The 26,798-nt window shown below is 34.8% G+C and overlaps 1 protein-coding gene across 6 annotated transcripts in view; it reads left to right on the top strand.

The window, feature by feature from the left end:
* LOC118191457 (coiled-coil domain-containing protein AGAP005037-like) overlaps positions 1-26,798 on the top strand; it is a 769,544-nt gene that overhangs the window by 317,516 nt on the left and 425,230 nt on the right. For all 6 annotated transcript variants that reach the window (XM_085811562.1, XM_085811561.1, XM_085811564.1 and 3 more), the window contains exon 3: positions 2,268-2,321. The gene's annotated coding sequence lies outside the window, so the exon portion shown is untranslated. The remainder of the gene's footprint in view (positions 1-2,267; positions 2,322-26,798) is intronic.

The following is a 26,798-nucleotide window of genomic DNA, read 5'->3' as shown; positions in this document are numbered from 1 at the left end:
CATCATATTCTGCCGATGTTTGATACCAAATACGCTTTTCAATTAATGTTTGGTGTGAAATTTATAATAACAGCCTAATCGGCTGAGTATTTTACCAGGGCACGTTAAAAGCCGTATAATATTTAGAACTTCTGCAAGACATAATACTCGATTTTGTTGAGAACCTGCCGTTTCTTCAACTCCTGAATGGATAGTTCCAATATGACGTTGCAAGTGAAGCTATACCTGATGGAGGAATTCGGAGAATGAATAATTGGGTACGGTGGTTTCGCAGAGTGTCCTCCACATTCACCTGACCTGACTCAAATGGACAATTTCTTGTGCGGATATTTTTTTGTCAAACAACAGGTGTATGCGAACCCTCCACAAAGACTGCAGGATCTTCAACGACGTATTACAGATGCTTGTGCAAACGTGTCACCCGCTACGCTACAGTGTGCAAGTTCTAACAAAGGTCTAGATGTGCATTTCAGCTGATGGTGAGAAGTGTAAAACAACGAAAATAAAGATAGCTTGTGATAACTAGTTGTTTTTTTCTTTCTAAGATCGTTTCGTCAAGTCACAGTTTCGGAAATCGCGAAAAATCAAATGCGCGTTTATAACGTTCTGTTCTTAACATTCATGTCCACGAGGTGTCTTTTTGTACTAAATCGACGATATTCTACAACTTAGTAATTCACTTTTTATTCCTAGCGCGTATCGATTTCGAGATAGAGACGCTAACTCCGCTGCTTTCCACCAGGTGGAGCTGGAAGCTATCTCATCTAGTAACGCATACCCGTTTTACTATACCTGGACACCGCTGTTACGACTATAGCCACAGCCGCTCGGCAGTTAAACTTTAGAGGCGGGACTATAGTGGACACCCTATATATCCTGTCTGTATGGGGAGAAAGTAGTATCTTGAGTTAAGAAATTAGCTTGAAAGCGATAGACCGAGTCAGGAACTGAGCTCTATTGCTTTGAAGTCAAGTTTTCACCGTTTCAGATTGAAGGCCGTGCTGCTGTATGTTTCAGCATGTTTGTAATACATTTTCGACGAGTAAACATGTCTTTGGAACCGTCCTGTGTACTAGTGCTTACTGGCCAATAAATTGTGTTTTAATTCTTCATCAAATGTTATCACCAATTACTCCAAATTCACGAACCCGTAGAACGCAACAATATGTTTAATTTATAAATTAAAATATACTTAATTTATAATATTAACAATTGATAACTTGTATTAACATTTGAAGCTTATAGCTGTAAATAAAAGATGTTTGTAGCCTTATATGCTAATATAACTGAGAGAATAATTTGTTTTCATTTTTATAATATTTTACATTTTCTTAATATTTATTCTTAAAATTTTCTGAAGTTTTTAATGACAAACTCATTATTCAGGTGTCGGCTGTAAACTAAAGTCTTCTTTTATTTGCAATATTTTTTGTATTTACATTATGTAGAAATGGGAAATAATTCTGATTGAAAATCAGATGGTTCATATGATCAGTGATTATTCTAATCCCAGAATTTACATATGTACAAACAGACAGAGAGCTGAGATGAATTTCCAGTATTCTTTTCTGATAATTGTATTGTATCAGTTACTAGATTATTTGTGCTTTGGAGAAATAATACTTACACATAAATGTAAATACTTTCAATATTTTGTTTGTATGGTATAGAAATATTTGGTCAGGGAATTCCAAATCCTCTTTCTATCATTAATTTTATATTGAACATGAGCTGTACATATTAAATACCTATGGAATGCTGGCTTTCAGTAATTTGGTTTATCCCATTTTTTTATTTATATAAAAAGTTTCAGGTTTTTTTAAACGAATATCATAAGCTTTCGTTAGAAAATATATAAAATAGAAATTCTCATTTTAATTCTTAATTTGTTAAAGTGTGAGAATCCCTTAACCAATTCCTTCATTTCTCATTGTTAATTTGCCTGTTCGTTAATGCGAATTTAACTGTTGTTCGATTATTGTTAAAAGTTAAATACAAATGAAACTTCAAAGACCTAAATTTTGGTATTGCATTTCTCCCTCACACAAAAGTATTTAATAAAATAAAATATACACTTAAATATAAATGACGCATATGCTTTTAATTACAGTTATTACCCTTCTTAACACTGCAATTCCTCTTAAATACCTTGATTTGAATAAAACACCCAGAAGAAGATTCGATTATGCGCCTAATTGTCTCAAAAGCAATTAGGAATCTATTAAAGCGAAAGAGTTATTTTATAATCGGTTTTTTTCTCATTTCAGTTGCGGTGCTGATCAGTGATTAAAGGCCCTGAACCTGAACGGAGAGCTCGAATGGTAAGTAGCTCATTGAAGTCTCAGTTTAATGGATGGTCATTATTTTCAACGCATATTTCTTACATCTTACTTACATTGTTAGGCTATCAAATTCAGTGTTCCGTAATGTTGATTATGGCTGCGTTTACGGCTCGGTTTTCAACCATGATGTGATGATATAGTGATTATGAAATGTGATGCGATTGTGGTTGGTTTGAAGGTTTGATAGAAGAAATTTACTTCCGACATACAAGAAATACCAAATCTTAATATAATAATTAGTTACAATCAACAGGATGTCGTTTTTAACTTGCTTGTACGAAGTAAAGAAAGTACTGTAATCGCGAAAATTTTTGGGTATCATATTTCAGAGAAAATATCCATTTTAATCGCTATCGAATGCAATTTAACTATGATTTTGCATGACATCTGTACGTGAGGACAGATTAAAAAACTCTTTTCCCCAAAACGGGTTGCAAAAAAGATTTCAAATGAAATCAGAAGAGATTTTTTTCGTGACGTTTGTACGTTAAAGTTTTACAAAATATGAAATACATAATAAAACAAATTTCAAATTTCAAATTTGGCTTCCACATGCCCATATTCGCAGTGGGATTACGTCATTCTAAATTCGATGGCTCTAGGTACCGTTGTTTTATCACAATGCGAGGAATATACATACATTTATGCAGATTTTTCATTATTTAATTTCTTCAAATATAATGCAGGACTCTAACATTGGGTGGGAACAGTTTGAAAAGTGAAACGGACATTTATAGTGATTCAACGCAAAATCGCAAAACGAAAACAACAGTCTATCAGGGACAAAGCCCCTTTGGACTAAAATTACGCAAACATTTAATAATAATCATAAGCATGAAGTCACAATTAAACTTAAAATTTTAAATAACTTTCAAATTCAGTTTAAAATCAAAATTAAAAATACGAGAAAATTAGTCATATCTTGAAAAATTAGGTGATAAGTAGAAAATTTCGAATCTTCTAATCTAAATTCTATATACTATGTAGAAAGTAAGACTACTTTACTCACTTTCACTATGTTAGTGATACTACTACACTCACTTTCTATATAGTATATTCTATGTACTATATAGAAAGTGAGCAAATGTGTAAAAATGTTTTATCACAAAATTGTGTAAAGCAAAATAAAATGTTTATTAAAAGTCTATGTAAAACTAAGAATTTTTAGTCAAATAAAATTTTTCTTCTACATTTGTTCGCGTATTTATCAAATTATTTTAGCAAAACCTGATACAATGTTACTAGAATTAATTTTTCAAAATTTCTTTTCCATTTTTTATGATATATATATATAAACTTTGATTGCATCAGAATAATGTATAGTAATGTGAATAAGTTAAACAACATGAGATTTTTATGTTGCTGAAAATATAATAATATGTTGACAGTAAAATATTGTTGCGTTATTTTCTTCCTTCACGTTCGTACGGGGTTTGTATGGATTTGGAGTGAATAACGACGACACTTGATGAAGTATTGAAACGCACTTTTTTTAGCCAATATTAATCAGGACAGTCAAGTTTACACAGTCGTCGAAAAAGTACAATAAACACGCTGACACGTTCAACGACACAGCCTTCACACTGTCAGGCAATAATGGTGGAGACAGCTTCACTGCAAAGCACAAGTGTAGCTCCCGACTCAGCTCGATCACTCTCGAAACTCCACGTACTCTCGAGACTCTTCACGCTACAACTCGCGATGAACACGACGACACACAGAGCACAGCTCCCGACTCTTCAGTTCAGTCCTCCTCGGAGCTCAATACGCTCTCTCGACGATGCACTAAGCGCGATGCACTAAGAGACTCCTTCGGTGCACTCGAGGACCCACTCGGCACTCGCTGGCCGGCTGTCAACTCGATCGTCTCCGCACGATGAGACACTCGCTTTCTAGACAAGACACTCGCTAGATGAGACACTCGCACTTTAGACGAGACACTCGCTAGATGAGATACTCGCACTCTAGACGAGACACACTCACTCGTCCTCTCAACGAGGTAAACTCTAACTCGCCTTCTCGACGAGGCACACACACTAACTGACTGCGGACCATCAGGGTTTATATAGTTTTCAGCTACATATTTATTTCAGCTATATATTTGTGTTCGAGAACATTCTGCGCTAAACCGGTAAGAATTCGTTTCAGAAGTTTCTCCATCCGTCCATGGTATACCGCCAATTTTGTCGCCAAATGTGGCAACCCTGCCTTCCCTTGGCATTTTATGGCAACCCTAAAACTGCTTTGCGGGGAAGCCATCTTACCACGCCTGTACATTTCGTAACAATATCCAAGAGAATTTGATGAAAATGAGGAAAAACGGTGATCTGATATATACTAAAGTGAAATAGTAAATAAAAAATGAATAACTCTTTGGTAACAGAAATTGTATATAATGCAGTGTCGTAAAATGAAAAAGGATGCATGAGACACAATCTGCATTACCAGTCATTTTTTATGTGTTTAGCTGTATCATCTAAGCTTATATTATAAAATTTAGTTACAGATATTCATTACAAGTTAAAATCTATACGCTGCTCCTCCACATAACAACGTAGGTAATTTGTTTTTATTCTTTCTTATAAGTACCATTTCGTATTATACAGTATTATACTTGTATATTCTACTTCCCATTTCACGTTTCAGTGGAACAAATGCAGCTAATATGTTTAATTTTAATTGTATGAAAAATGTACGTGGTGTTCATAAGTGATGGGTTGTAAAATGGAATTTCTTGCAAAATGAAATGCTTTTCTTTTCTATTATAACTCTTTTGAAGACTGAAACTTAAAGAAGCTGTGACGACCTAGTCAGTATAGTGGTTAGTGATACTGGCTGCCGTATCATTGGGCACAAGTTTGAATCCAGAAGAATAAGGCTTGGATATTCTAAGTGTATCGTTTCATTGAGGCATGGAAGCATATAAAATACACGGCCAGCTGAAAGTTTTCTCGAGTGGTAGAGTGGGAGGCCTTTGGAACTGCATCCTTGAAGGATTCTCTTTAAAAACTGGACGGAAATGAGCACACTTATACTGTTACCATGCACAGTACCTGTTGTACTGTGCATGCCAAGGCCTATGTACCGACAGATACTACAATCCTGAGCTTCTCGCTTTGATAAAATTCGTGGACCTCTTCTAAATGTTACTGTCAGACAAGTGAAGTAAATCTCAAAAATAAAGATGTAATTGAAGATTTGAAGTGTAGCGAATTTTGGATAGGAATACATGATTTCTGACCAAGCCGTTGAATGCAATATGTTACTTGTTGTTCAAACAAAACTTTGAACGTATGAAGCTTCGTGTTATCATAACATATCACGACAAAAATTTCTAGGCTTATTCCATGTCAAAAGAAATACCTTTGTAGTGTACTTTATGAGGCATATTTTTCTAATAATGAGCTATCTCCTACATTTGGATATTTATTAAATCTATCTAGAACGACATTGCTAATTTGAGGCAATAATGGGAGCTGGCAGTAAAAAAAGCTGCTTTAAAAATTGGGGCGCCTAAACGATTTTTAAATATTAAATTATTATTTAACTTCACATTATAATAAAAATATTATAAATCTTGAACCTTCGGAAGAGTTATACTAAATCATCTCAATAATCCCTGCACACATATTAGTCCAAGCTGAATGAAAGCTCCTAATTTCGCAGATTCGTCTAATAGTATTAAGAAAAAGATTTAAAATTTCAAGGACACGTGAATTTGATGCAGTTTAGGACGCAAATAATTTCACCAAGTATTCAGACGAGAACAAACTAAGTAATTTTATGCGAAAAGGTGGAAGCATTTGCTGATTATTTTAGAAAATATTTTTAACATGTTTTTTAAATGGAGAATCCATTTGGTTTTATATCCATTTTAAAATAGTAAAGAGTCGGTTTTATTATTGTAAAATTAGTTAATTGAATTATCATGAAGCAATTAATTCTAAATCATGAAATGTGGATACCCAAAACTTTCTGAATACAAAAGTAGATAACTTCAGTTTCTCTAGCATTATCGACTATAGTAAATAATAAATAAATGTACACTGCACTTTAGTTGAACTCGGATTTAATAAGTTGTTGATGGAAGAGGAACATTCTGCAAATATTTCAATTCAGAGATTTAAGAAGGTTGTTGACGAAAACTGAATCAAAACATTACACTTCAATAGCATTATATAAAGTTCCTGTTTATCCTTAACGATTTATTTTAATGATTGTCATTCAGTCCTGTGTAATCTTTTTGTTATTTATTTTCGTAAACAGCTTTAAAATTTTAATTTCTAGTTATTTTTCCTCCAACCATTATTTTAAAAATTAAAACGTTTTTATGTCAAAATATAAAAGTAGAACTACGTTTAAATATATTACTATTACATTAGAATCTTTATGTATAACTCTGCCCTCATATATGACACATTTCATGCTGCAATCTTTTTGCTTTTATTTTTCAATTTGAATTTCATTTCGCAATTCGTTTTATTAGCAAAGCGCCAGTTTTATATATTATTTATCCTTCATGTCAATACTATTTTCACATTTGCATGTTTTAGCTCATACACACACACATGATATATGTAGACAGAAAAACATAACTTGGTAATCTTTAACTATATTACCTCATTCAAAGCTTACAAAAGTTTCCAAATACATGTAAATGATAAAAAATAACAAACGAAGTCCCAAAAAGGAATGTTCTGATAAATTAATAATAATAATTAATAATAAAAAGTCTGGTGTGGTCATTACGTGACGTGAGACCTATTAAATTATACATAATATTTTCGCATTTCATTTAAACTTATTTCCTCGAATGTCGTTAGAGATATATTTCTCAGTTAATTAATTCAGTTCTCACTTCGCGGAAAAGCAAAAATATATAAAAATTCGGAGCATTTTCATTAAATTCATAAAATACAGAAAATTAAAAAACACCAAATACAGTTAAAAAGTATTTAAATTAAAGCTTCTACGCCATTCTCACTATTCTACTAAAGAGTTTCAAACGTAAAAAAAGGCGGCTTCGTTTAGGCTTAGCAGCACTCAAGCACTGTTGAAAATCAATGTTGAAAATTCTACAACTAGTGCATGCAAATTAACTAAAGGCATCAAAACCTTAACTGGAACACAAAAAGCAACATAATTCAATCACTTTTTAAAGCAAAAATTGCACAATTTACCAACATATAAGAATAAAACCTAAGCTCACCGAGCCAGGTAACAGAGTGAGAATATATATATACCAATCATATATATATATACCAATCATATATATATATATGATTGGTGTAGCCGATTGCAACGAAAAAGGGAGGTGCACAACTACCTCATGTACAAAACGGCAACGTTCTACGGCTACTCGTTTAGTTATGCGAGATAGATACATACGTACGTACGTACAGACGTCAAGAAGATGCCTCTTCTGAATACTTTTACTTTTCGAATCCATTTTACACTCTTTTGGCAAAATCAGTCCTTTATTCTGTCCGTACGTATAGATGTCACGCCAAAACATCGTTCAAATGGTTTCGAAAGCGATCGAAATGGACATTTTTGTTGAAATATGACACCCGAAATTTTTTGCGATTGCAATACTTCCCTGACTTCGTGCAAGGAAGTTAAAAGGAGTTAATTTTTTTTTATTTCCATACTTTGCCATTTAAAGTAGAGTTAGAAATATGGCTCCACATTTGAAGTAAATGTAATACAGTTCTGCATATTTTAGAGTTAAATGGTGAGTAGTATATTAAATGTAAGATTCCATTTTGTCATTTCAAACAAGAACCATGCTCACGAACTTATATCGTTAGCTAAGATGGCTCTGAGAATGAAATAGTAATTTACAATTTCAAAATAGAAATCTGAGATTACATCCACCATTTTGCAGCTGATCATTGTTCAAAGAGATCGTAGGGATGTGAGACTAGATTAATAGTTTTTAATAGAGCATTTTTGCTGTTGACTATTTTTTTCCAACTGCAATATTTTATTTTCTTTAGTTATGACTACTGCTACCGCACGATGCTATCAAACGCCTAGCCTTACTACTCACGTACCCTCTACTATACGAGTACATTAATCGATTACTAAACATGTGTACACATAAATGCGTGTATAAATAAATAAAGCCATTTACATTCTTCAAATGTTACAATGAAAAACTTCAGTATTTGGAGTAGTTATTGTTAAACTTATTATATGCCAAGTACAAAAGTTGTCAAAACTCCTATTCTTCGTTCCAGCTTTCCTTTTAGAGATCAAAAAGTCTTTGCCACGACTGACACAAATTTACAAATCTTAAATCTGCCACAAATTTACTTGGCTTATCATTTAAACAGTAGTCGAATTACAAAGCTCTTTATCTCGATCTGCTTTGCGAACAACATCAAAAGTCTGCCATTCTAGGTAAGGAGGAGTGGTATAGAATTATTTCCTGGCTAGGGAATTCCCATTTTCATCTCGCCTACTGCAAAGGCTTCCACCTGTCATTCGCCGAAGCGATAGTTTCGTATTTCCATTCTGTTCTTACGTGAGCGTGAAAATGAGCTTAGTACGCCTCCTAGCGGCTTCTTGGAATATTTCTCCATGCCTTTTAATCTGTCGAGTCGGCGAGTTTTCCACAGGCTGAGTTTCCTTTACCAAAGTTTTGAGCTTTAGATAGTTGTGAGGATGGAAAGATTATTCCTTGAGACTGAAAGTAATAGGAAATAGGCTGGTATTTTTAGAGTAGGATGGATTCTTGCTAGGAATTCCTTTTTCTAAAGTTTGCCAGTATACATAACACATGCATTCAGAGACCTTAATGTAGTATATCCTCTCTAACTTAACCATCCACGATTGCAGATATTCCTCACATTTTTTAAGGTAGTACTTTTAAGACCTATGGTTGCCGGCGTTGTTCATGACAATCATTTAATGTTCTTTTCAAAAATACTGGTATAAGGTATTTTTCCCGCTTTCTTGCATGTCTTTGTAGTGTAATGATCAGAACACTCGGCACGTATTCAAGAGGTCCGAGGTTCAAGTCTCAGCGAGAACATTGCTCATTTTTCATGTCTTCTGCTTCGAAATAACCTAATGTCTCTACACTAATAGCTTTCAAAAACGATCGTCTCAGGGAGATTAATTTGCGAATATGAGAGCTTCCATTATATATATAAATACTCAATGCGCTATTTTTACATAAGGAAGTATTTCATAGGAGATATGTTTATGCGCTTTCACATTTTTTTCTTAAACCAAAAGGACTATCAGCGCCAGAGGGTTAAAATAAATGAACACTGGTAGTTCGATCCGAGGTTCGAATCCTGCGAACGGACTTACTGCATAGGCGTTTTCGTAGTTTTTCGCATGTGTAACGTGTATACGAGCCAGTTTCCTTTAGAAAGTCCTCCACGAAGGAAAGTATCCCTACTCTTGGCAGATAGCCCTTGTGTGCTTTGCCATAATCAAGTAAACCAGACCTTTAAACTAAACAAACGTCAACATGAGCTCACCACAAATTTATCTGTCCGCACATATCGATATCATGGAAAAACGTCGTTTAAAGGGATTCGAGAGCGGTCAAAGTGGATATTTTCGTTGAAATATGATACCCGAAATTTTTCGCGCTTTCAGTACTTTCGCACAAGGAAATAAAAACATATTAAACATAGCTATTATTTGCATAGAACATGATTTAAACATCATGTAGCCTTTGATAGGGCTGTTGTTAGTTTTAATTCGTTAAAAAAGGTAAATGAAGAAAAGCTTAAAAAATAATGCAGTAATTTTTAAATTAATTATAATACTATTAGTAATTCAATGATTTCTGCTGTTTATCAAAAAGATACTATATGATAAAGGTACTATTTCTGATATAGGTACTTTTTTCAAAAAGGTGCTTTTTGATATTTCATTTAAAATTTCAGTGTATCACGGTTACAGTATATATTACATTTTGTATAACAACGACGGAAAAAAAGAGTTAAATCAAATCTAATAAAATTAATTTTAGCCTAATATTCCTAGAATAAATTAATTATAGTCTTGAATGCAAAATCTAGTTCTAAAGAATAGAAATCTGATAAAAGAATTAAAAATATTTCTGAAAGAGTGCAGATTTTATCTATTTTCTTAAAGGATGAAGATTAACTGAAAGGGTTCAGTTTTTTTTCAAGGTTGTTCAAGACTGCTGTTTTAAATTTTAATCTAGTTTATTTACATAAATTATTTACAGAGGCGGCCCGGGTATAATAGCAAAACATTTTACAGGATACTAGATGAATAGATATTTAGAATAACATTGGAATGTTAAATATCCTCTATATATTTGAAAAGTAGAAACTTGTACAACGTAATTTTATAAAAATATTTTGTTTCATTAGTTAGATATATCATGAGTTAAATGCATTTTAATTTAAATCAAGCAGATTGAAGTTATAAAAAAATACTATTCTTAAAAACGCCATCTCTTCCTTTCTCGGCTTAGCTTGCTGATGAATAGTAGATAAATTAAATTTTGATGTATAACTTACATTTTGTTGAATGGACACAGACTCGAATGAAAAGTGAAACAATGCGCTGTAGTAGACGACTCAAAATCGCGTTTGTGACTAACGGCCCTTTTGGACCAATAAAAATTTCAGAAACAGTACACACATTATCTAATCGGTTGTCTACTAGTCTAATCGGAATAAAGATTTGATATGTGGACTTATTAGAAATATCCACTCTGGAATAGTCTCGTAAATAATTTATTAACATAATCTCGAAATACATTTCGTAATTTTTACTTTTATATGAGAAAATACCAACACGAGGAATTTCATTCATAGATGAAATCTTTTATTAAGAGAAAATATTTTCGTTCTCGAGATTTCGGAAGCATTAGTTACACTCCGAAAATTAATAATTCAGATTAAAATGAGCATTAGTTAATAAGAAGAGTAATAAGATTCTATGCGCTGAACAACCGAAAGAAATGTCTTTATTTTGGATGGAAATGTATTATAATAGGTTGCCTATAGAAGTAAATAAAAGATTAAACAAATAAAGAAATAAAAATTTAGATTTCTGTTATTTTTAATAAATATTTTCAACTATGTTTTGAAATGATGAAAAATTTGAAAATAATGCTTGCGAATTCCTATTATAAACGCTTAAAATCCTAATAAAAATTTTTTAAAACATTATAAAAATATAATGTTTTAAAAAGCACATTGCGGCATCTGGCGCAACTGGAATACTGCATTATGGAGGAAATTAAACAATTCAGGACAGTTCAAAATAATCTGTATTTTACATTTTGTAAATACTTAATTATTTTTATCCTGACAGAATTTTATAATCTCAAAGCGGAAGTTATTTTGCTTTTCATACAACGAATTTGTGTCTGTGTTTCATTAAAGTAACTTTTGAAAATTCGATAAAGGAAATGTGAATCCCCACCTTGATGTTGTAAAGACCTTATTTTGTACAAATCAATTATTTTTATTTTAGGAATACCCTTACCTTCTGATTTCAATTTCATGTTAGAATGCACATTTGAATAACGTATATGCAAAATTTTAATGAGTTCGGAAATAGTATTTAAGTAGCAGAATTGAAGAGTTAGATACGAATAAAGCGGGTTACGCCGAAAACGAGTTTATGCCGCGTGTTTGCAAGTAGCTGTGCAGCTGAATATTTGTGCTAGCCACTTACTTTAAACTATGCTGATAATTAAACTCGGCCTTGCTGTGTTCAGCCGATAAAGCTGAATTAGACTGAAGCAGGAGCCAGTCGTGTAGTTAAAATTCAATTCATTCTCATTATACATACTATTTTGTGTTTAGGTTACTAAACCACAAGTGGTGGTTAGTTGTGAACACCCAGAGTGTTCATTTTCTGATTAGTTTAGTTAAAATAAACCTTCGTCGGCGGTCATTTTATTTCCAAGACATAGCGGGAATTTGCTATCTCGCCTTCAGTAGGGTCTACATTTTATGCTCTCAGAAAGAACACGACTCTACAATGTTTCGTTTACTGTTTCTTTAAACGAGTCCAATGATGGCGAATATCTTCCTTGCAGAAATTTCAAATTCATCAACATTCACAACAATGATCTAATATTTTGAAAGCAGTTAATAACGTTACTAGCCCATTTTAGAGCGTTTCGCAAACAGTACTGCGCACTCAAAAATGAAAAGCGGCTACAACTCAAAATCAAATGTCCGTTGAAGTTAAAAGTCCGTTAAAGTTAGAGCTGCAGTTACATAGATTCTCGATAACAAAATTGACAATAAACAAAATAAGTTTAAAAACTGTACACTTGTTTCATAACTGCAAAAGAACTTTCTTCTCAGTAGGAAAAAACAAAGGGTATAAATCTGCTAATTATGGGGATAAAAGAACAACTAAATTTGAACTTCCTAAGTTGTTTGCAAAACTGATATTTTCATTTCTTCCCATTGGTCGCCCAGACGGGAAAGTGATTAAGGACCCTTACTGTCGTACAGGGCCCGGGGTGGAATCTCGGAGAAGGCATGGCTTTAATTTGTCCTTCTTTTCATAAGAAGCAACGGTGGCCCATAGTGTCTCCATAGTAAAGAGACCACCGTTTCCGGCCACAGTAGTGCCCAACGCCTATAAACGGCTAGAGCCCGCCATTGGAAATAAAAATCCTTCTTTTTCCCGTTTTATATTCGCACCTAAGTGATATATCGAATGAAAAACTCTCAGCGTTTTCTAGCCCTTTTCTTTCACCATTGCTAGAAAATAATATCTCCCGTTCTTTCCAAAACTGAAAAAAAATAGATGTGTATATTTATATAGATTTAGATTATTTGTCAACGTGTTTTATTACAACAAAACGTGTAGAAAATGTTGATAAATACCAAAACTTGAATCACAGTGAATTTTTTATGTTCATAAACTAAAACCAAATACTTTACAGATAAATATAAGAGGCTGACAGCATTTCCACCTGAAACTGTACAATTCCCTTTTCTTTTAAAAACACTATCACAGAAGAATACTACACACGAGACGCATACAGTAAATGAAAAATTGCTAATGAGACAGGAAAAATGGGAACAAATGAGTTGAAAATGCATAAAAACCGTAGTATCCCCACCGTAAAAAATTCTTTTGAATTAATTTTTCTCCAAAATTTTATTTCAAAAATGCAAATGAATGGAATTGTCTATCATACCTGAAAATTCTCACTGAATAATCCAAGTTATATTTGGAAATACGTTGTTTCTTTAATGAAAAAAATAATTGTGAAAAGATCAAATTAATTTTGATATGCCAAAAGAATGTCTATGGATTAAAATAGAGGAAGAGAAAATAATTAAAAACCAGAATCATTGAAATAAGTTTAATTAATAATATTTCAAAAGCTACTATCATTCATTTCAAGATACCGAAGAAAATTTATCTTCGCTTAATTTTAAGCAAAGCGGCTGTTTGATATGAAGTCCAACAACATTTCTAATTAGTATTTAATCTTGCTGATATGAACTGCAATTTTAAGAAACGAAATCCTTTAAAATAAAACGTGTTGTCATAAAGTAGGAATATTTTGCTTGGTAGTATGTGTCTATTTGTTTGAAATGTTAATAAACGGTTCCTTGTTCCAATATTGTTTTCAAACAGAATGAATACATTTATTTTAATATTTAGTATTGTAACTCGTGTCTTGATCTAATTAAATCAGTTTCGTACATGTGTAATTAATTAAATAAAATCAAACGACATATTCGAAATGAGAATGTTGCCAAATTTTAAGTTTCATTCTTTGCTAAAATCTTAATTCTGCGCTTTCTACGTTTGAAATGCATACGACTCTTTGAAGCATATTTACAAAAGTGTAGTAAAATATTATCTACATTATTCTCGTATGTAGAAAGACTTTCTTTTTGGGAGTTTCCTTGTATGAAGTAAAGGAAGTATTGTAATCGCGAAACATTTAGGGTATCATATTTCAGACCGCTATCGAATCCGTTTAAATGATATTATTGCATGATATCTGTACGTAAGGACAGAATAAAGGATTCTTTTTTCCAAAATGAATTAAAAAAGAATTGAAAATGGATTAAGAAGAGATTTCTTCGTGACGTCTGTACATAAGTACGCACATATGTATGTATCTCAAATAACTCTCAAACACGAGTAGACTCAGAACGTTGAAATTTGATATATGGGGTTGCTATAACATGTAGTTGTGCACCTCCCTGTTTGTTTGCAATCGGCCGAACCAAAAGTATACATATATATATACTCTTGTCCATAAACTAAGGATAATTCAGAATCACACGGAAATCGAACTCTAAAGTAAAACTTTTACCTCTACAATTATTGCACACATCTTCAAGAATAATATGCAAATTACAGGAAGCCATCAGATGACGCCGAAAATTCGTCACAATGACGTGAATGTAAGAGAAGTGTATATAAGGTATGGTAGCAAAGGCGTAAAATTGTTTACAAGTGTTCTGTAAGCCGCTCAGTACCACAACAGAATAGTTATGATACAGAGGACATATGCGGATGATATTTATGTGGTAGAATAATCGGCTGCCTAGAATGTGGGCGTACTCAGATGGAAGTGTCAGAGGAGCTTTGAATAGCCCGAAGTGTCATCTCTAGGCTTTGGCAACAATTTTAAAATGATGGAAATATTAGTGGACGTTACAATACAGGTAACCCCCGACTTACGACCGGTATTGGCAGTAACTGCCAATAGAAGCAGATGGAGCATAGCATCAAACCTGTCTCTTCAAATGTCTTCAGCCACGGGTACGACAGTTTAAAGGCAAATCGTGTACAGACGTTTGGAACAGATTGGTCTATATGCTCGTAAACCTGTCAGATGTGTTCCGCTCACGACAACTCACTGTCACCAACGGTTAGCCTGAGGTAGAGAACATGCAATGTGGACATAGTCACAGTGGGTTTGTGTAATGTTTTCCAATGAGTTCAGGATTAGCTTGCAGTCGAATTCACGTTGGACGTTCATATGAAGAACTTCAGATATCCGCTACCACCAAGACAACATCATTGAACGATACCATTACGGTGGTGCAGGATTGGTCGTTTGGGGTGGAATTATACTGGGCTTAAGAACAGATCTTTTATTTTACTTCTGTATCTTGTCTAATTCACGTTGGACGTTCATATGAAGAACTTCAGATATCCGCTACCACCAAGACAACATCATTGAACGACACCATTACGGTGGTGCAGGATTGGTCGTTTGGGGTGGAATTATACTGGGCTCAAGAACAGATCTTTTATTTTACTTCTGTATCTTCTTTTTTATGTCATGTTCAGATCGGAACCATGACAGACCAAATTTATCGGGACCTCATTCTGGAACAACATGTGCGTTTTTTTAGGGGTGCCATGGGCGCAGAATTTGTGTTTATGGATGACAACGTCCATCCTCACCGTGCAAACACTCTAAGAAAGGCCTTGAATCTGAGGATATCACCCGTATGGAATGGCCAGATCTCACCTGATTTGAATCCGATACAGCCTGTGTGGGACAAGCTTGGACTACGAATGCAGCCCGTCAAGCACCTCCTATATTTGTACCGGAACTTTGGAGAGCATTGCTTGCTGAGTTGAGTAATCTTCCCCAAGATCAGCTCAATAATTTGATACTCAGCATGCCTAGGCCATGTAAGGACTGTATTTCATCGTCTGGGAGACTACAACGTATTAACCATCATACCAACCATGTAATGTTAAGTTTTTGTACGAGAAATATTTTTGTAATTACTCCCGAGAGCAAAAATCGTAAATTTTATAAACAGTATCATACATACACCATTTATTTTGTCCTTTGTCTTTTGTTTAATAAATGGGCTTTCTGAATAAGTCACGTTTGTTTTGTTTATGAACCTTTATTTGTCGGAGCTGGCATTGTCCTTAATTTATGGGCATGAGTGTATATATCCAATCTGTTACTCGGCTGGGTGAGCTCAGTGTTTTTTATTCTTTCTTATATGTTGATAAATTGTGCATTTCTTGCTTTAAACGTGAAAGGGGTTGAATTATATTGTTCTTATGTTCTGTTTAAGGTTTTTATTCCTTTATTTAATCGGCATGCAGTGGTTGCAGAACTATCAGCAGTTTAAACGTTGTTTAGTGCGACTAAGCCTAACGGAGCAGCCAATTGAAACTTAGCAAAGTAGTGAGAGTCTCTGCACCTTCAGTATACTTTTGCCGAGTGGGAGCAAAATTTATACTTTAAGTTTTTTTTCACCGAAAAATCTACCTGTTGTCCGAATTGTGTGTTTTTGCCTAGAAACTCCAATTTTAATTATAATTTTTTTAACTGTTGTTTTATCACTATTACCGTTGTTTTATCACAATGAGAGAAACATACGTACATTTATGCAGATTCTTCATTATGCAATTTCTTCAAATGTAATACAGGGCGATAGTATTTGGTGACAACGATTTGGAAAGTGATACGCCGTTTATAGGGTTTGGAAGCAAAATCGCAAAACGAAAACAATAGTCCTTCAGGGACAAAGCCTCTTTGGACTAAAAAATGGATGCAATTCCTAACACTCTATCTGTAATTCTAAAATATGTTGTTTTTAAATATTTTATGATTTTGTTCTTGAATTTTATGGAGCGTAAGAACGAAGAAAACAATGAGTACAGCTAGAGAGGTAAAACATTATGTTAGCGGTAGTAAGTACAACAGTATATTGGTAACCTGCAAGACATTCAAGACTCACCCAGGATGTACACCAACACCTAGAAACGATCAACCAGATGGGAAAGACATGCATTATGCAATGGATACCTGGCACATGGTGGAATTGATGGAAACGATGCAGCCAATGAACTGGTTAAACAGTTAAGCTATTTCAACGACTCAATACCCGTCACACTTTAATATGCTAAAGCCAGATATAGACTCAAAGAGAAATTTATTAAGAATGACCATCAGATATATGAGATTGATGCAATCAGAGAAATTACAAAGACCATTACTAGACTGAGAACCCGCCATTTTAGAGGAAGGGAATTTAATGAAGATGTTACCAGATCATATAGACCTTGTAGAAACTGTTCCAAAACGGAGCTTTCTCTAGAAAACATGTTCATCTGTCTGACAATTCGTGCAGCCTTTCAAAAGTTTGGGGAATTTCCTTTCCAGGGTGTATAGTGAAAAGATTGTGGAACTTCTCAAAAGCTGTGATTTCCACGTCCATTTGACTTCTCAAAGGATACGGCACCGATCAACCAATCAACATAGCGATATGTCGCTTAATATCTATCAAAAAGTCGGTCACAAGTTATAATAGTAAAATATTACTTTAAAACTAATAACGTTCACAAATTTTATGTGTAAGTTGCCATTTCACGCGAGCCGTACATAACAGAATTAATATTTCCCGTGTAACTGAAAGCACGTTGCAACTGGAAGTACAGAGGGCAAACCTAAGATCAATTCTTAAGGAAAAGCAAAATCTGTAACCATCTTTTAGACTTTCTAGGTAATATTTCCTAATTCTCACCTACCGAGTATCAAGGGATGTCAATTTATTACCAATGTAATGTTCTGATATTACGTCATTCTATATAAAAGTAGTCGAAAATTGAAACAAATGAACAAGAATTAGATTATTCCTCTCGAGTTTACGTCAGCACAATTAGAATGACTACTTAATTAACAAGACGTGAATCCTAGAATAAATATTTTTAAACTACAAGTGATTGCTTTATTCTTCAGTGAAATAAGTTACCAAATCTGTGACAAGCCAATACATTCTTCACTTTGTATTCGAAGACTTCTAAGGATTTTCTCCATATATTACCTCATACCTTCGCGGAGTAATTAGACACCACATCAGGATTACATCGGAAGGTAAGGATCTCGATTCCCGGGGAGAGCATTACTTGTTTCCCATGTTTCACAGTTCTAAAAAATCAACTGACTCTACACACTTAACGTGTGTCGATATACAATCAAAATGCATCAGATATTAAAGTTATAAGGTGTTTCTCCCGCCTTCTTAGCATGCCTTCGTGGTGTAGTGTTACAGACACGCTCGGCAAGTATTCGAGAGATCCGTTAGTTCGAGTCCCGGCGAAGGCATTCTCATTTTTCACTTCTTCTACTTTCGAAATAACCTAATGATTCTACAAAGTAATATTAGAGTATTTCTTACGTCTGTGACTCATAGTTATTATTTCATACACAAAATTTCAGTTGATGTTTAATGAGAAACTTGAAGTATGATACGTGAATCAAGGTGCTTTAAAGTTATTTGATATTTTCGTTTAATAATATGATGTATGAAGACTAATATACTTAAATATACTCCCGTGTTTTATTCCAGCAACCCACTATACTTAAATATAACAGAAAGTAAGGTGATAGATCTAATGACAAATCTTTGTTTTGCTAAAAATATTTTGAAATCTGAAAAAAAGAAGTATAAAATTTCAATAAAACATTATAAATCAATAATAAAACCGTTCGAGAAAAATCTGTCAAAAGAGAAGGTATGGAAGCGATTTTATAATGCATTTGAGCTGTAGCTATTAATCTTAAAAAGGCTTCAGGCTTTTTTTTCCAGGAGGAACAGAATACATAAGCCGAGCTACTTATAAAATTCGTCCAAACCTCGGAATATTTCTTCGAAGAAAATTGAAAGAATGAATGAATGCTTTGGTAGACCGTTTCCAGATAAAGAGGCCAGTTCATTGTAAGGAAGAATTTCTTGGGACAAAATTTGCGTCTGCATCAGTAGATACGGGATATTTCTTTTGAATGTGTATTTGATCACGTTTGCTTTGAACTAACTGCTTATCTTTATATTTATTTCTATATCATGAGAAAGGCTTTTCTTGTTCCCATTATTGCTTTTCAGATAGTCATTACATTCCATTTGATAAGAAAGGATAAGAAATACATATGCCTGCAAATCATTAGGATGATTTAACTTATGTGATATATATTTTAATTTTAGCATCATAATAATTCTTTCATCAGCAATGAAAATTTTTATAAACAGAGAATTATAGTCTTCACATTTAAGCCAAAATTTTATTTACAGTGAACCCTTTCTGAGTACGGATTTGCGGAACGAGATTTCGCATATTATGATTATTTTAATTGTTTCCGTTTAATTGGTCAAAGCTAGAATTTCATTTATACGTGTTTCAGCATTTATTCATCAACATCGAATGCTTGCTGACATCAGTTCTGGACAGAAGTTATTAACAATTAAAAAAAATTCCATCGATTGAAAATGAAGTCAACGAAGTTGTACGAATTGCAAAAGCAGTTGAAAGCGAAGTAATTTCAGATGTGGAAAGAAGAGAAGCCAACAAATTTTTATTAGGTTCAAATGACAAATTAGGAACTGGATGATCTTGTAACACCACGTTACAGTGAAAAGCAATGGCAATGAAGGAGATGATAAAGCACCTTTATCAGATAAGAAGTTAAACGTATTGTTAGAAAAGGTATAGTAACTGTCTGATTCTGTAATTTAGGTTGGCCCAAATGAAACAAGAGGAGAACACTTTATCAGAGGCATTGAAAAAGGCTTCACTGCTTATCGCGAAACTTTTAAAGAGTTATGTTAGTCATTATCTATATCAAAAATCATCAACGGTTTTTTAAAATTGACTGTAACACGTACTTATTAAGCAGTAATAAAATTCTTTTAAATTCATTTTTGTTTTTTTTCCAATACAACAATATCTAGGTTTGTTTAAATTACATGCTCTCTTAATCTGAATTATTTTTAACACAGGTTTTTCATAGGATGCTGAAGGTACTTCCTTGTTAAAGCGTTTAGGCAGCATCTAAAATTTTTATATCACAGGTTAGACCGCTCAGGTGGTATAGTGGTTATGGGAGTAGATTGCAACACCGAAGGGCCCGGATTCGAATCCCGGACAAGGCATTGATGTAAATTATCTGTTCCCTCACAGGCGGTTACATTGGTGGCCTATGAGATGCCTCTATAATAAAATGGCCACTATTTCGGGCCATAGTAGTGGCGACAGCCTAAACATGGCTAGTACCGACCATAAAAGAAATTACAAATTAGACAATTAAGTATACAAAGTTTGGTGATTAAGCATGGTGGCCGCTTTAACAGGGCAATATTGCTAAAATTAGACACCGTTGTGCTTTTTTAAACCGGAAGTACATTTTAAAGTGGGTACTGCAGGTACTTCTTTGTAAAAGAAGCCACGTATTTAGTCGTCAAAGTTAGCACAATTAATTACCCAGCCTGTAATGTGAAAATTTCAAATGTTTCCAAAGGCATTTAGCTTTTTCGGCTTTAACAAGAATACCTTCGATTCTCATGCCTTTGGGATAAAGATTGAGTCCCAAACAAAATGTTGATACCTGTGATTATAATTTCTACAGCATGGAACACCTAAACATGTTTATTTACGACTCCTTCTGACTGGCCGATGATAGCCATAGAAAGACACAAGATTCTTGATTCGGCCTTCATAACATGCTGCAAGAATAGAGCTTAGGCACGAAATATTGCCATGAGCTTTACCTCAATTACATAATCCATAAGTTATGTAATTGAGGTAAAGCACATGTTACATTCTAAGTTTTATTTTTTACAATACAGCTAAACGGGATACTTAAAATGAGTCACTTCCGATGTTACAACTTCCGATGTCTGCCCGCCAGTCCGTTATGATGGTTAGGGGACTCATCTACCACGGGTAGTGAATGCAAGTATAAATCCTTTATGTGGCTATTTTACCCTATTTGCCTTGGCCCTTGGAAGTTCAACGTCATTATACATTCTATAAACGGTACCTGTCACTGATATTGAAAAATTTAACTATTCTCCAGGTAATGTCAAGAAGATAACTAATCATTGTTTCCTTTTAAAATAACTATTGTCGCTCACATCTTCTGTAGTAAAAGAATTTGCATACTTGTAGAGCGAGTGATTTGAATGGGAAAAAAATTGAGGACTGATACGACGAAGCAATTTGAAATATTAAAAGCTTATTGAAAATAAAAATATAAAATTTACAATAACTATAAGAAGCATTTTAGCAGAAATATATAGCATCTGTTAAATAATATCGTACAAAAAGTTGAACTTGTAGAGACATTAGGTTAATTAGAAGCAAGAGAGATTGAAAAATGAGCAATCGCCTTCGCCGGGAATCGAACCACGGACCTCTGAAATACCGGCTCAGTGTGCAGACCACTACACCACGAAGACACGCTAGGAAAGCCTGAGAAATACCTTATATACGCCCCTTTTTAAAGGGCTACTGAGTTTTTTTAGGGGACCCAATCACCAAATCCTGGGTGTGAAGAGTCATCATCCACAACCCTTTTAGCTCGGGCGACACTGTAGAGACATTGGGTATTTTTGGAAGCTGGCAAGATGAAAAATAAGCAAACCCCTTCTTCGGGAACCGAACCACGGACCTCTGAAATACCGGTTCAGTGTCCTGACCACTACACCACGAAGGCACGCTAGGAAAGCGGGAGAAATGCCTTATAAACTCACTGCTAGGAAAAAAATATATTTTTTACTGTTTAATTCAAAGCAATTTAATTTAGCTAATTTATAAAACGTTATAAAGAATGAATAAGTTCTGCTGCTGTTTCAAGTCAGAAAAATTCAGGAAAGTTTTCACTGTTAAAATTAAAGCAGTAATTTTCCTTGGGGTCAATAAAAAAAAAATAATCTCTTCCAACATTTTTTTTTCTTTTGAACTATAGAAATTTTTAAAAAAGAGAAATTTTTAATTTGTGATGATTCACACACGGTTTAAAATGATGTCGACTTTTACTCCGAAGACGAAACATGTTATCATAATTAAACTTCAATCGATTTTTAAATATAGTTTAATGCTTTACTCTAATTAAAAAACACATTTCAAAGGCAACCATAATAATTTACCAATGTGTTCGCTATTTTGTTTCACTTTAATTTGTTCTCAATGCCGTCTGGAGTCGTCTGTTTCTGTTAACCTGTAATTAATAGAAGATTTTAGTAGCTGAATCTTCGTTCTCCTCAGACTCACAGAAAATATCCATTCCCTTGTTGTTGAATTGGAACTGTCACGGTGCTTTTCAGCTTCTAAAGGAGAATGTTATTGCAGTGAGAAATTCTAATTCGCTTTTCAGATTTTCCTCAGCAAATATACGATTTGAAATATTAAAAGCTTATTGAAAATTAAATGCAGAGCCAATGACAGTATTGAAAGGATCACTTGTTTGTTCAGGCCATATCACTCAATGACAGGAAGTGAAATATTTGTCGTGATTGTGCAACATATTGCGTAATAACGACTAGTAGACGCTGGAGTAAGCAGAAAGTATACATTATTAACCACAACTGTTACTCGAATTTGAGAATGTGATATTCTCTGATCAAAATCTTCATTTGGTTTTGCTAAACATTCAGTGTTATAGAAAGGAATACATAATTATATGCTATTTAGATTGTGACAAAGCATTCGAACATTTCGGCAACATAAGTATGTGCAGTTTGATGCCTTGAATTTCATTAGAAACTTTCGCTTCAAAACAATGCATAATTTTGTACTCTCTTACAAAAGGTAATACTTAAGTAAGTTTATGTAACGAACATCTTTGGTTGAATCAGAATACATATGTAACGAATATCTTCGGTTGAATTAGTGTTTCTTTTTCGTTCCTTTTACGTTAAAGGTTCTTCTATATACTATAACTTATTTTAAATGTTACGACGTGGGTAACTAGGCTGATTTTAAATTGCAGTGTACTCTGTCTAATACAGTCGTACAGACATTAGGCTATATCGAAGCAGGAGACGTGAAAAATGAGCAGTGTCCTCGCCGGGACTCGAACCTCGGACCTCTCATATAGGCGCCGAGTGTGCTGACCATTACCCAAAGAAGGCAGGAGAAATGAGTTATATACTCCCCTCCTTTTAAAAGGCTGGGGATTAGGGGACCCAATCGCCAAATCCTGGTGGTAAAGAATCATCATCCATCACCTGTTTTAGTTCGGGCACCATTGTAGGGACATTAGGCCCAAAGGGGCATTTTGCATAGAAGGGCTATTAATTTTTGTCATTTTGCGTCGTCCACTGAAAAACGAGGTTTCACTTTTCAAATTGTTGCCACCAAATGTTAGAGCCCTGCATTATATTTAAAGAAATTAAATAATGAAGAATCCGCGTGAATGTGTAAGGATCTTAAGTTTTACTAACGTTTATTTTTATTTTAAATCTTTACTATCACTTCTTATCTTCTACTTCCGGCCAGAATTATAAGCGTTAAGGTTTTTATGCAAAGTTGTCTGGCGAACGCCAAGTATTTAAGTTGTGGCTTTTTGCCAAGCGAGACAGAAGGAAGCAGTTGAGTCAAAGCAGGCCGCTTACCTTAGAAGTTACGCAGTTGCTGTTTGCCTTCCAGGCCAGAGATTTTAATCCTCTTGATAAATTTTAAAACGTATTGTAGTGTTCACAGTTCTCTGTACTACATACGCTTCCTGTTAATATAAGGACAATCTTCCACGTTTATTAATTTAAAGTTAAATTAGAGTTTAGTTTTATTTTTATACTTTTACGTTAGACCCCAAGTAGCGGGTCAGTGTATTCCGCAGTACGGAAGTTATTGTATATAGAGAAAAATAAAGGGTTTTGTATACCCTTCATGTGTATCCTGTCTACTTACCACAATTAGTGAACATAGCTTTAGTAAGCTCTCTGTTCCGAGTCAGGTCCTTGTATGTTCCCGAAGAAGGTAAGAAGGAACATTGACCCTGATAGTGGCGCCCAACGAAGAAGAATAACCATGGCCGAGTTTCAAGAAGAACCTGTGCTGCCTGCAGAAACGGCTCAGAATCCAGAAATGCCAGCTGCCGCCCTGGAAGGATTTGGTTACATCGTCCAGACCATGCGCGCTTCGATGAAACCAGAAGCAACATTTAATGGAAACTCACCGGTAACCAGTTTTTTGGAAAAATTGGATGACCACTTCATGCTCTACCCCGTGCACGAGTTTCAAAAAGTTACCCTAGCTACCAGCGCTTTGAGGGGCCAAGCGCTTAACTGGTTCAAATGTATAGGCAGAAGTCTCTTGGGTCAAGCAGGAAGTCCCACCTATACTTACGAAAATTTCAAGACTGCCCTACTAAAAGCCTTCCCTGTTGTAAGGGATCGTGCGAAATTAGAAACGGAACTTTTTAGTATATATCAACAAAGAATCGAAAACCTCTCAAGCTTTATTTTAAGAAAAATTCACGTCTTCAAACTCTTGTATGGAAACCGTCCGGATCCTGAAATAATTCAAGTGAATTTGCCGAGGTTACTGCCCCAAGTGCAAGACTTTATTGAATTAAAAAATCCGACTACACTGGAAAAGTTATTTGAGCTAGCAATCCAGTTTGAGAGTAGAAGAACGGCGGACGTCGAAAGAAGACGCCAGTATCAACAGCGAAACCAATTTGGTACGCCAAGACTACAGCAAACTCAAACACACGGCTACGGAGGCAAAGCGAATCAGTGGGCAAGGAAACCCGAGCATTCCAAAACAGCCGGCGAACGTCGACAGCTCAATAGCAACCCAGAAAAAAAGTCTCAAGGCCAGTGGAAAAAGAAGGAAAGCACGGAAAGGAAAAACAATTTAAACTAAAACGGATTTCTGCTGACGGGAGGGTACGGAAATCCGAAGGCCAAGAAAACCCCTCTTCCTACAAGTTAAATACAGTAATGGTGAAAAATCTGACTCTTCCGAAGATTGAAGTCTTGGTGAATAATATCCCAGCCACCGCACTCCTGGATACAGGCGCGCAGTGTTCCTGTGTGGCAGAAGATTTTTTTAGGAAGTATTTTCGCAAATACCGCATATATAATTCGGATAATACGACAGTGTTAGCGGCGCAAGGAGAAAAATGTAAGTGCGTAGGTAAAGTACCGTTGTATATCCGTATCAAGGACGAACAAGTAAAGGTGATGTTTTTTATAGTAAAGAATCTGCAAGCACATATAATTTTAGGAATAGATTTTCTTTCAGAAGCACAAGCTACGCTGGATTTTAATGAAGCGTCCCTTAAGCTGACAATGAAACCAGTTCGTACAGAAAACGCTGAACCGCCGATGTTAAAACTTGACCACCTCTCTAATGACGAGCAAGGAAGAATCCGACAAGTGGTAAGTGAATTTGCTTCGTTATTTAGTGATATTCCAGGATTTACTCAGGTTACTAACCATAGTATTGACACCGGAGATGCAATGCCAGTTCGTCAAAAACCATACCGGTATGATAAGAATAAAGAAAAAATTATAGAATGGCATATTGCCGATATGCTACGTAAAAAGATCATAACGCCCATCTCAAGTAGTTATGCTAGTCCGGTGGTTTTATGTAAGAAAAATAATGACTATCCTTTGACGCATCCAAAAAGATGGAGATTCGCTATTGATTACCATAAATTAAACTCCATAACTAAATATCGAGTATATCCGTTACCGATTATAGAAGAAATTCTAAGGAACATAAAATCAACCAAATTTATGACGACTTTAGACTTAACGACTGGTTATTTTCAAATAGGGGTGAGGCCTGAGGACGTGCCTAAGACTGCTTTTATAACCAAGTCTGGCACTTATGCGTTTTTGCGTATGCCGTTTGGCCTTTCAGGGGCCCCGGCAACATTTCAGCGATGCATGGACATTGTGTTAAGACCTGTTCTTGGAAAGTCCACATTTATCTATTTAGACGATATCATTATTACTAGTGATAATCTCGACCAACATGTACAGGATTTCAGACAGGTGTTTTCTTTATTAAATGAGGCCGGTCTAAAAGTTAATGTCGAAAAGTGCAAATTTGCAGCCCCTGAATTAAAATATTTAGGTTACAAAATATCTCAAATAGGGATCGAGACAGACGAATCAAAAATAATCGCTGTACAAAAGTATCCGACTCCAAACACGGCAAAGAAGCTCTCTTCTTTTCTAGGACTTTGTTCATATTATAGGTCCTTTATAAAAGATTTTGCGGCTATCGCTGAGCCATTATTAAAATTAAAAAGGAAAAAGGCAAGATTCTCGTGGACGGCCGAAGCCAATAGTGCTTTCGAAAAATTAAAACAAGTATTAACGCAAGCCCCTGTGTTGAAATTTCCTGAAAAGGATGAGAATTTAGAAATTTCAGCGGATGCTTCGGATTATGCGGTAGGAGCGGTACTTTCGCAAAATCAGCAGCCCGTGGCATTTTTTAGCCGAACTTTAAATCAAACACAAAGAAACTATTCCGCGACCGAGAGAGAGGCACTTGCAGTTCTGTTAGCAGTGCAAAAGTTCCGAGTCTATTTTGGAAAGGCGCCGATAACAGTATATTCTGATCATGCGGCGGTAACTAGCGGTCATGCGGCGGTACTCAGGGAAAAATTTATCCCCAAGGTTAATAAGATGGGCACTCAAGCTGCAAGAATATAATCTGGTAATCAAGCATACCCCTGGT

The sequence above is a fragment of the Stegodyphus dumicola genome, chromosome 2 (assembly GCF_044657685.1).
Source record: "Stegodyphus dumicola isolate Sdum_Otavi_A_Nest chromosome 2, ASM4465768v1".
NCBI classification, from domain to species: Eukaryota; Metazoa; Arthropoda; class Arachnida; order Araneae; family Eresidae; genus Stegodyphus; species Stegodyphus dumicola.
This window is presented reverse-complemented; position numbering and strand designations above follow the sequence as displayed.